This window comes from Camellia sinensis, chromosome 6, assembly GCF_055761805.1.
Source record: "Camellia sinensis isolate YWXY chromosome 6, ASM5576180v1, whole genome shotgun sequence".
In the NCBI taxonomy this organism is placed as follows: Eukaryota; Viridiplantae; Streptophyta; class Magnoliopsida; order Ericales; family Theaceae; genus Camellia; species Camellia sinensis.
Genome location: NC_138966.1, coordinates 113,647,864 through 113,659,988, shown reverse-complemented (window position 1 = coordinate 113,659,988; position 12,125 = coordinate 113,647,864). Strand labels below are relative to the sequence as shown.

Here is a 12,125-nt window from a genome sequence, read left to right as displayed (position 1 = left end):
TTTCCCATTCCATTCATGGCTTCCAACCAAACATCTCTTCATAACTCCATAATCTCAACCCCCATTCTTGATATTGAGCAACAAACCAGCCTAAAACCAAAAAAAAAAAAAGAAAAAGAAAATGACTTCAACTACTCCAAACGGTCCCAATGGCTCCGTGTAGCTGTCCTGGGAGCCATCGATGGGTTGGTGTCACGCCCCCATCCCACCCCAAATAGGATAGCAGGTATGACCGGCCAATAGTGCCTGACTACCAAAGGCCTAGCAAGACAAGACAAGACAAGACAAAACTGGACTAAAATACATTGTCCATTAATTACCAAGAGTCCATTCAGATCAAGTGCATAAGTTGTATGAAAACAAAGCAAGCATACATCTTATTTATTTATCTTTGGCATTTACAAGTCCAAACAGTGAAAAAAAAGGTACAACATTACAAACATTCACTTAAACAAAAATCAAAACTTATATACAAGATCGTCCTCTCAAAATTGCAACTCCCAAAAGTAGAAAAAGAAAAGAAAAAGACTTCTAGCTTGTTCTCTCTTCCTCAATCTGATCATCTCCATCACCTACATACATATAGGGGAGAGAGGTGAGCCAAAACTCAATGAATAGCAATATAGTAAAGTGGTAAATGAATGAACACCGATAAACTTTATTAAAACAAACACAAGCTCATATCAAACATAATATAGTTTGTACATGATAAACAAAGTTTAACTTGCAAGCTTATATACATAGCGATGAACATTCCAAGGCTTTTTGAAACGAGAGGCCACAACGAGTGGTAAAGAGCTCTATTAGCTAGAGGTCATTGGCTTGATTCCCAATAACAAACTTGTTCCAAGAAGTCATCTTAATACATGATATAAAAATATATAATGTTCATTCATAGTAAAACAATATTATAGTTTCCTTAAACATACCAGACATTTGCATTTCAAATCATAATTTAAGAAAAATAACTTTACGACACTACTACTCACCATTGGCTCTGTGAACAAGGGTTTAACTCCTCGAAGTTTAATCTACAAAACAAGAGTAAAGTATTGAACTTCCTAAGCATTCACACAACAAATTGGTTTCTAAACTTCGTTAACATTCTCCTAAATTCTCTCGAGTGTTCTAGCATCAATCTAGATCTAATTCAAACCTTATCCAAGTGTTAAATGGATCCAAGAAGTGTTCTATGAGCAAGAGGGTCATGAAACAAGGGTGTAGGCCAAACAGGGCATTTCCGCATGTGTGGGACCAAATCCGCTTGTGCGGTTTGGGCAGGGCAGGGCAGGTGCGGCCCGCACCTACAATTATTTCAGACCTGGAGCATAAATAGGGGAGGCCAGCTGCACATGCGGGAGTCCTTGCTGCACGTGCGGTTCTGGGGAAAAATTGTTGCTCAAAAATTCAGCAAACTCAAAGTGTTCTATCTCTATTTTCTTGGGCTAAGGCTTACAAAAACTCAATCTAAATCATGAAAATCAATGGCAAACATAGAAATATGATTGGTTTCTAAATCGAAAACACAATGAAATTCTAAGATTTGAAGTTATGAATTCAAGTTTTGTTAGGAAATTCCATGGTTTCAAGCTTTTGCTCAAACTCTTCATTTTCTCATTTAGAACCTAAAATTAATTTATGAAATCATTGAAAATCAAGAGGAGGCATGGAGATGAAGACATGAATGCATCAAAGACATCATGAACACGTTCAAACAAATGAATTCCTAAACTACATGCCTTGTTCTTCCTCCTAAACCAACTTCCTTCATTCTTTCACTCAAATCTCCAATCTTAAACCAAATTAATCCTAAACTTTTTCTTGATTCTTGATGCCAGGAGAGTCTACTATAGGATTGAAAATAGAAATCTTACCTTGGATTTGTTTAGGCATGAGTTTTGGTAAGATCCTTGAATTATTCTTCCTTTCTTCCTTCTTCCTCTCTTCTCCGTTTCTCTAGATTGTTCTCAAATTTTCCAGCAGAATTTTTCTTCTTCAAACTTGGTTTTGTTGACTTGGAGAAAGACAAATCACAGATGGGACAAAAATGGTTTAGTTTATCTTAATCTAATTCATGTTAGGAATAACTAATCAAGGTTGAATCCTAATCTTCCTTACCCTAATTTATTCTAATTAGAGTTCACTAATCCTACTTAATTAGCACTGATCCTAATTAGCAAATTAACAAATAGCATAAAATGGTCAAGTTCATTAGACTAAGGTCTTTAAGCTCCTCACTTAAGGCATAGGCACATCCTATGGTTTTCAAATCATGTTCTAAGCTATCCCCCAACTCAAAGCACAAAACAATCTCTAACATAACTGTATTATATTCTATACATGCCACTATCTACCACCAACACAACTATCATATGCCACTATCTTATTATATGCATTAACACAAATTTCCAGCACTCCCTCTCAAGCTGGTTTGAAGATATCTTCCATAGCCAGCTTGCTAGTCAGCTTATCAAATTGCTTCTTGTGTAGTCCCTTCGTAAGCACATCAGCTAATTGTTCACCTGTTGGAAGGTAGGTCATACAGATTATGCCAGCATTGATTTTCTCATTGATGAAATGTTTATCCACTTCTATATGTTTTGTGCGATCATGTAGAACTGGATTATGAGCTATAGATATAGCTGCTTTGTTGTCACAATAGACCTTCATAGGTGTCGGGTGAGAAAGCTTTAATTCTTCAAGAATTCTTTTAATCCACATTACTTCACAGATTCCATGGGCAACAGCTCTGAACTCTGCTTCTGTTAAAACCTACCACCTACTTCACCCACTTCACCTACTCCATTACACCTACTCCACCCACTTCACCTACTCCACCACCTACTACACCTACTCCACCCACTTCACCTACTACATCTCCTATATAAAGAACATACTCACCATGTGTAATATACAACATAAATCAATCAATAATACAATTCTCTATTTCTCTTTATACATTAAATTTCTACATGGTATCAGAGCAGGTTTAGAATCTAATAATTCTGCTTCATCGGCGGGCGGCAGCCTCGCCTTGGCCGCCCGCCGGACCTCTCCACATACCTTCACTCCGCTGTCACATTTCTTGCTGCCATGGACCATCACTCTCACCTTTGAGATTGGAAGCGTGTTGTGTGTTACCTAGATCAATGCCCTCTTCACAGATTCTTTCTTTTACAGCATCACCACCCTGCTTTTTTCTTTTCACATTTTTGTGCCTTAGACAAGTCCAGATCTGCGCCGGCAAGTTGGGAAACCATCACCATCTGGCATCTGTTTGCTATCATCATGCTCTTCAACTGAAGACTCTCTTGGCAGGCCACTGATAAGGGGAGTGCTTGCAAATGTTGGGTCATCATCCCCAGGCCCAATTTCCAAATCAATTTCTTCTCCAAGCTCCCTAACAACCAGGTGATGTCTCTGTGCCTGCTGAATTAAGCTCATATCATCCATTGTAGAATTCATCCCTATCCCACCTACCTACCGATAGCAACATTCAGCATGACAGTTCAACCACACCTCAAAATCCTTTATTCTCTGAATTGAAGTATAAACTCTCTTCAGTCTTCACCGAACTTGCTGTATCAGGCTTGAAGATGAAATCCCACAACTAAATTGTATTCCTTAACGGAAACAATTGGTTGGACCGCGATCAGATTGTTCGCTCATTCTGTGATAACCCCGTGTGAATCTGTGATGAGAGAGAGCGAGATTGAAGGCCAAGCAGCCAGCAGGTGTGAGGAATGGGACTGGTTTTCTCTCTCTCTCTCTCTCGGGCATTGTCTCTCTCTCTCTTCCTTTTAATTAAGTGTTTTACACACCACCTCCACCCACATGGGTTGGTTTCACTTTTCCTCATCACTATATTCACACTGTCTTCCACTTTCTTTTCTTTTTTTTTATATATCACCCACGAGACTACTCACATGCACCACCCACTCTCTCTTCAAAATACTTTATCATTTTTCCCACCCAACACCTCATCCTAATATATTCTATCTCTATTTTAATCTGTAAACATATACATATCTGTAAACATATATATATTCTTCTCTTTTCTTTTCTTTTCTATCTATACATATATATTCTTATTATTATTATTATTATTAAACCACAAAAAAAAAAAAAAAAAAAACAAAACAAAACAAAAACAAAAACCAAAACCAAAACCGAACATCTTTCGTTTTGATTTCAACTATATTCTTATTATTTCTTTCTTTATTTTTCTTTCACATTATTTTTTAATCTTTTTCACATTCCATTCATACCATATAGCTTTGCACACCAAACCATATTTTATTCATCTCAGGGATCAACCCCGATCACAATTTTCACAAAAAAAAACAAAAAAACAAAACAAAAACAAAACAAAACAAAACAAAACCCAAACAACCACATCCACAGGCGGGATTTTTCTTCTCTACTCTGCCGCCTGTCTCTTCTTCTTGCCTCCGTCCTGGGTGGCCCTTGACGGTGTTGCCTCCGTGTTTCCCACTCCACTGGGCACGATCACTATTCCCTGCTCCTCCACTGCAGCATATGGCGGACCTCCGAATCGGAACATCACGGTGGCCTTCCGCTTCAGCTCCTTATTTTCCGCCTTTAGCACACTTATCTCTGCTCGCGCATCCTTATACATGCGTTGGAGCAGAGCCAGTTGGGCGTTTAGCTGCTGCACCTCATTTGTTCTACTTTGCAGCCGGTGCGACAAGTTTGTGACCGCCGTCATGGTCTCCACACATGACTTCAAAGTGTTAAAACCTATCACCTACTTCACCCACTTAAACCTACTCCACTAAACCTAACCCACTACACCACTATCACCTACTTCACCCACTTAAACCTACTCCACTAAACCTAACCCACTACACCACTACCACCTCACCTACTCCACTAAACCTAACCCACTACACCACTACCACCTCCACTTCACCTACTCATTACCTACTACACACTCACCCTCTTCTATATATAGGAATCATGAATCATTGTAATAAATATAACATTAATCAATATTACATCAATAATACAATTCTCTATTTCTCTTTATACATTCAATTTCAACATGGTATCAAAGCAGGTTTAGAACCTAATATTTTCGCTTCACCGGCGGGCGGCAACCTCACCTTAGCCGTCCGCCGGACCTCAACCAAATTCCGCTAAAGTTTTGTACACGCCCTCACTCCGCTGCTGTATTTCACCGCCGCTCATCTTCCTCCGGCCAAATTCCTCTCAAACTCCATGTCTTTGCCACTGCTAGGCAGTCGGTCTATGCTTACAGGAGTAAATGATGTCAACACCTCTGTATCAGAAGGAACTTGTGATACTGTCCATACACAAGTAGATTATGACACCACTCTGGAAGACTTAGTTGCTCAGGTGATGGTTCCTGTAAGATCCCCAGCCGTGGCACTTATTGTCACTAATGCCTTGATGTTGCGTATGTCTTTTGAAGCTCTGGCAGAAACATGTGAGGCTGATAGATCTGCTTTCGACATGCCCTTACTGCTATTTGTAGCCCTTGTAGGGGCCACAGTTGGAGGACTGCTTGCAAGACACAGGAGAGGAGAATTGGAACGGTTGAATGAGCAGTTGCGCCAGATCAATGCAGCACTAAGAATGCAAGCAAAGATCGAGTCTTATGCCCCCACTCTGAGTTATGCTCCTGTTAGTGGTAGAATACAAGAAAATGAAGTAATTGTTGATCCAAGGAAGCATGAATTGATTTACCATTTGAAATCTGGAAAGAATTTTCTGAGGAATCAAGATCCAGAGAAGGCATTTGTGGAGTTTAACACTGCTGTGTTGTTTTTGAGAAGAGTCAGAAAACTTGCAACGAAATTCCTCTCTCTCACTTTACTTTTTCAAACCCACAGCTCCTTTTTTCTTTCACCACATGATCCCCTTTCTTTTCTTTTCTTTATTTTCCACTTTCAAACCCACAATCCTTTTTTTAAATCAACCCACTCAACTTTCTTTTATTTTAATATATATCTATATATATATATGTTTATTATAACATATTGCACAGATTCACAAACCCATTTTCTTTTCTTCTTTTCTTTCTTTATTTATTTCTTTCTTTTCATTCCTTTATTACATCTATACCCATATCCATCATCACACTCTTTCTTTATTTATTTCTTTTAATCACCTTTTGCACCTCCCTCACCAACTCCCTCACCACAAAATAGAATTTTTATTTATTTATCTTATCTTTTTTTTTTGTGTTCCATTTTTCACAATAAAAAAAAAAAAAACACAAAAAACACAAAATATATATATATATATATATAGCTTTGCACACCAAACCATATTTTATTCATCTCAGGGATCAATCCCGATCACAATTTTACACACAAAAAAAAAAAAAAAAAAAAAAAACCAAAACACAAACACCCAAAGATTTGTTTTCTTTTCTGCCGACGGCCACCCACCGACCTCACTTCTTCGCCTATTCCGCCGGTCTTTTCTTCTTGCCTCCGTCCTGGGCGGTCCTTGACGGTGTTGCCTCCGTGTTTCCCACTCCACTGGGCACGATCACTCCTCCCTGCTCCTCCACTACAGCATATGGTGGACCTCCAAATCGGAACATCACGGTGGCCTTCCGCTTCAGCTCCTTGTTTTCTGCCTTTAGCACACTTATCTCTGCTCGCGCATCCTTATACATGCGTTGGAGCAGAGCCAGCTGGGAGTTTAACTGTTGCACCTCATTTGTCCTGCTCTGCAGCCGGTGCGACAAGTTTGTGACCGCAGTCATGGTTTCCATACATGACTTCAGAGTATACTGATTGACCTCAATATCAGTTTGCACCGCCATTTTTTGCTCCACCGACTGCATCGGAAAGTTCAACGGAGCAAAACCAGAGGTGTTTGGTTGAGGTTCACTGGCCACCGCACCAGTTGTCTCTCTTGTTGACTCATTGAGGTCTGGAAAGAGAGTGAGCAGACTCCGGGAAGAAGAGGCCATTTTCTGGGCTATAAAGTGTTACAAAGTTTCTCTTTCCGAAAACGCAGAGTTTTTTAGAGAAGGGTTGGATCCAGAGTATTTTCAGAGTGTTTCAGTCTGACAAAGTTCAGAGGTTTCAGCCTGGTTTGGTTTCCACAGCCTCCGCATTGGTTTATATCGACACTGACGACGCGGCCGACACGCCACTCTGTCGCTCACGTGCCTCGCCGCGTCTCCGGCTCACCTTTTGATGGCTTGACGCTTTCTGTCGGGCACGCCTTTTGATGAAGTGGGCGCGCCTTTTGAGGGCGCGACTTTTGAGGGCTCACTATATATATCCATATATATATATATTTGGGCAGCCTATATACACCATCATACAGTGTATTTTTTAAGGGTCCGACAAGACTTTGTAAACTGTCCCGACATTGATTCCGGTTAGCTCCTTCAAGGGTCCGACAAGACTCTGTAAACTGTCCCGACATTGATTCCGGTTAGCTCCTTCAAGGGTCCGACAAGACTCTGTAAACTGTCCCGACATTGCTTCCGGTTAGCTTCTTCATGGGTCCGACAAGACTCTGTAAACTGTCCCGACATTGATTCCGGTTAGCTCCTTCATGGGTCCGACAAGACTCTGTAAACTGTCCCGACATTGATTCCGGTTAGTTTCTACAAGGGTCCAGCAAGACTCCGTAAACTGTCACCACAACTGTCACAGCATTGTCTGCTACAACGGTCCGACATGACCCCATAAACTGTCTTCTACATCGGTCTGACACCGCCATCCAGTGTCCTCTACACCGTTATAACACCACCATACAGTGTCCTCTACATGGTTATGACACCCCCATACAGTGTCCTCTACAACGTTATGACACCACCATCCAGTGTCTTCACCAATGGTCTGACACAACCATACAGTGTCTCTTATCTTCTTTTATTTTTATGTATTTTCTTGTTTTGTTACTCTCTCCAAACTCAAGTTGGTTAGTTCCTATCCCCCTTGAGTTTGCGGGGGGCTGTTAAAACCTATCACCTACTTCACCCACTTAAACCTACTCCACTAAACCTAACCCACTACACCACTATCACCTACTTCACCCACTTAAACGTACTCCACTAAACCTAACCCACTACACCACTACCACCTCACCTACTCCACTAAACCTAACCCACTACACCACTACCACCTCCACTTCACCTACTCCTTACCTACTACACACTCACCCTCTTCTATATATAGGAATCATGAATCATTGTAATAAATATAACATTAATCAATATTACATCAATAATACAATTCTCTATTTCTCTTTATACATTCAATTTCAACACAAAGTATACTGATTGGCCTCAATATCAGTTTGCACCGCCATTTTTTGCTCCACAGACCGCATCGGAAAATTCAACGGAGCAAAATCAGAGGTGTTTGGTTGAGGTTCACGGACCACCGCACCAGTTATCTCTCTTGTTGACTCGTTGAGGTCTGGAAAGAGAGTGAGCAGACTACGGGACGAAGAGGCCATTTTCTGGGCAACCGAGTGTTACAGAGTGTTTCAAGATTTGCAGCTCTTAGAGACAATCTCTCAGAAAACGAATATCTCTCTCAGAAAATGAAGAGTTTTTCAGAAGTTTTTTCACAAGGTTTTTTTTGTCTTCGCTTCTGCCTCAAGCATAGCCTCCGCCTCAGTTTATAAAGACCCTGACGAAGAGGCAGACACGCGCATCATGCGCCTCTCGATGCTCGCCGACAACTTGGGCGCGCCTTTTGATGGCACGCCTTTTTATGGATTGGGCACGCCTTTTGATGGCATGGTACGCCTTTTTATGGATTAGGCACGCCTTTTGATGGCACGCCTTTTTAAAAAATTGGGCACACCTTTTGAGGGTGCGACTTTTTAGGGGTCCGACAAGACTCTGTAAACTGTCCCGACATTGATTCCGGTTAGCTCCTTCATGGGTCCGACAAGACTCTGTAAACTGTCCCGACATTGATTCCGGTTAGCTCCTTCATGGGTCCGACAAGACTCTGTAAACTGTCCCGACATTGATTCCAGTTAGTTTCTACAAGGGTCCGACAAGACTCTGTAAACTGTCTCGACATTGATTCCGATTAGCTCCTTCCTGGGTCCGACAAGACTCTGTAAACTGTCCCGACATTGATTCCGGTTAGTTTCTACAAGGGTCCAGCAAGACTCCGTAAACTGTCACAACAACTGTCACAACATTGTCTGCTACAACGGTCCGACATGACCCCATAAACTGTCTTCTACATCGGTCTGACACAATCATCCAGTGTCCTCTACAACGTTATGACACCACTATACAGTGTCTTCACCATCGGTCTGACACGACCATACAGTGTCTCCTATCCTCTTTTATTTTTATGTATTTTCTTGTTTGGTTACTCTCTCCAAACTCAAGTTGGTTAGTTCCTATCCCCCTTGAGTTTGCGGGGGGCTGTTAAAACCTACCACCTACTTCACCCACTTCACCTACTCCATTACACCTACTCCACCCACTTCACCTACTACATCTCCTATATAAAGAACATACTCACCATGTGTAATATACAACATAAATCAATCAATAATACAATTCTCTATTTCTCTTTATACATTAAATTTCTACAATAACTTTTCAAACTTCTTCTTCCCATCCTATTGCTAGCAAGCCTCATATCACCTAAGCATAGAACCCATAACTTGAATGCATGAATAATGAAATATACACGATGCATGAACGGTTTGGTTGTCACAGTTGGTCTCCACCGCCTCTTTAATGATGGGTGTTGGAGCTATCAAGCAAGACATTAAGGCCATCATCTTAACTGGCTTTGCCGGTTTAGTGGCCGGTGCTTGTAGCATGGCCATTGGAGAGTTTGTCTCCGTTTACTCTTAACTCGACATAGAAGTGACTCAAATGAAGAGAGACAACGAAAGGGTCGGCAGCGGTGGAGAGAGCAAAGAAGAAGAAAAACAAGAGGGAGGATCAAGTCCAGTGCAGATGGCTGCAGCTTCGGCTCTTGCATTTTCGGTAGGGGCAATGGTGCCATTGCTAGGAGCATCATTTATAAAAGAGTATAAGGTGAGAGTAGGGGTGGTGGTTGAAGCTTGGGTAACCAGCTTAGGGTATGATGAGATATCACCCCTTATTTATAAATGAAGATTTAGGGTTTACAAAGAAGACAATTACAAGATAATCCCTGAGTGCATAAAAAATGATTACAAAGCTTAGAGACTTTCGGCTAATATAATATGCTAAGTGTCTTTCGGTGATTATAATATGTCAACACTCCCCCTCAAGCTGGTGCGAAGATATCTTTCATGCCCAGCTTGCCTAATATGTCATGAAACGGTTTATTCCCAATTCCCTTGGTGAGAATGTCAGCAAGTTGTTCACCAGACTGAACAAAAGGAGTACAAATGGTACCACTAGTGAGTTTCTCCTTAATGAAGTGGCGATCAATCTCAACATGTTTTGTCCTGTCATGTTGAACGGGATTGTGAGCAATGTTGATGGCGGCCTTATTATCACAGTATAACCGCATGGAATCCGTCTGAGCAATACCTAGATCACTCAACAATAATTTGATCCATAAAAGTTCACACACACCTTGTGCCATAGCTCTAAACTCAGCTTCTGCACTTGACCTGGCAACCACATTCTGTTTCTTACTCCTCCAAGTAACTAGGTTGCCGCCGACAAATGTGCAATACCCTGAAGTTGATCTCCTATCAGTTACTGACCCAGCCCAGTCAGCATCTGTATAGGCTTCTACACGAAGATGATCATACTTTGAAAAAAACAGACCCTTACCAGGGGCAGACTTCAAATACCTCAAGATTCTCATGACAGCCTCAAAGTGAATCTGATGAGGAGCATGCATAAACTGACTAACTACACTGACAGCAACAGCAATATCAGGACGGGAGTGAGATAGGTAAATGAGCTTACCAACTAAACGTTGATAGCTCCCCCTATCCACAACTTCTCCTCCTTCATCATCCCCCAATTTCTGATTGGGTTCCAGTGGGGTGGCACATGCCTTGCAGCCAAGCATCCCAGTTTCCTTCAACAGGTCAAGCACATATTTTCTCTGTGAGATAAATATCCCATCCTTAGAGCGAGCAACTTCAATTCCCAAAAAATACTTCAAGCTTCCCAAGTCTTTGATTTCAAACTCTTTGGCTAAATATTTCTTCAACAGAGGTATTTCCCCACTATCATTGCCTGTAAGAACTATGTCATCTACATAAACAATAAGTGCTGTAGTCTTACCGCATGAGGAATGTTTCACAAATAATGTGTGATCTGCCTGACTTTGTTTGAAGCCATATTTAAACATAGCCTGAGTGAATCTCTCAAACCAAGCCCTTGGAGACTGTTTGAGACCATATAATGACTTCCGAAGTTTGCATACTTTCCCTTCTGTTTGATGATTCTCAAAACCCGGAGGAATGTCCATATATACTTCTTCTTCGAGGTCACCATGGAGAAAAGCATTCTTGACATCAAACTGATAAAGCGACCAATCTAGATTAGCTGCGAGAGAAAGAAGTACTCTGACTGAATTCATTTTAGCCACGGGTGCGAAGGTCTCCTGATAATCAATGCCATATGTCTGAGTGAACCCTTTTGCCACAAGTCTTGCCTTGTAACGCTCAATAGACCCATCTGCTTTGTGTTTTACAGTATATACCCATTTACAGCCCACAGGTCGTTTGCCCGTAGGTAACTCAGTCAATTCCCAAGTGCCATTCTTCCTAAGTGCTTTCATTTCCTCAATCATGGCTAGTTTCCACTCAGAGATAGCAAGAGCATCCTGAAAATGGTTAGGAATGCTAACAGAGGAAATATTGGACACAAATGCTCTATATGAGGATGACAAATGAGAGTATGATACAAACTGTGAGATAGGATGTTGAGTACAAGATCTCACACCCTTTCTTTTGGCAATAGGAACATCAAGATCAATGGACTCACGAGATTCAAAATTACCTAGACTCTCATCAGAAGCAGGAGATGGCAGTGGAGTAGCAGAAACGGTCCCGTGTATCCAGTTAACTTGTTTTCTGTCGATGTCCCGGATATAAACATGTCCATCCTTATTCTTGGTGACAGTGGGTGCTATAGTTCCAGTAGAAGAGGGTGGTGCAAGAACAACTGGTTCTAT

The 12,125-nt window shown here is 41.3% G+C and overlaps 2 pseudogenes across 1 annotated transcript in view; one reads left to right on the top strand and one right to left on the bottom strand.

Moving 5' to 3' along the window:
• Window positions 1-352: 352 nt before the first annotated feature.
• The window catches only part of LOC114272779 (eukaryotic translation initiation factor 5B-like), a 43,103-nt pseudogene continuing 31,330 nt past the window's right edge, over window positions 353-12,125 (bottom strand). Inside the window, exon 21 of the transcript XR_014333871.1 lies at window positions 353-572. The product of XR_014333871.1 is annotated as a eukaryotic translation initiation factor 5B-like (transcript). The remainder of the gene's footprint in view (window positions 573-12,125) is intronic.
• LOC145793507 (protein FLUORESCENT IN BLUE LIGHT, chloroplastic pseudogene) lies at window positions 5,242-9,850 on the top strand (annotated as a pseudogene).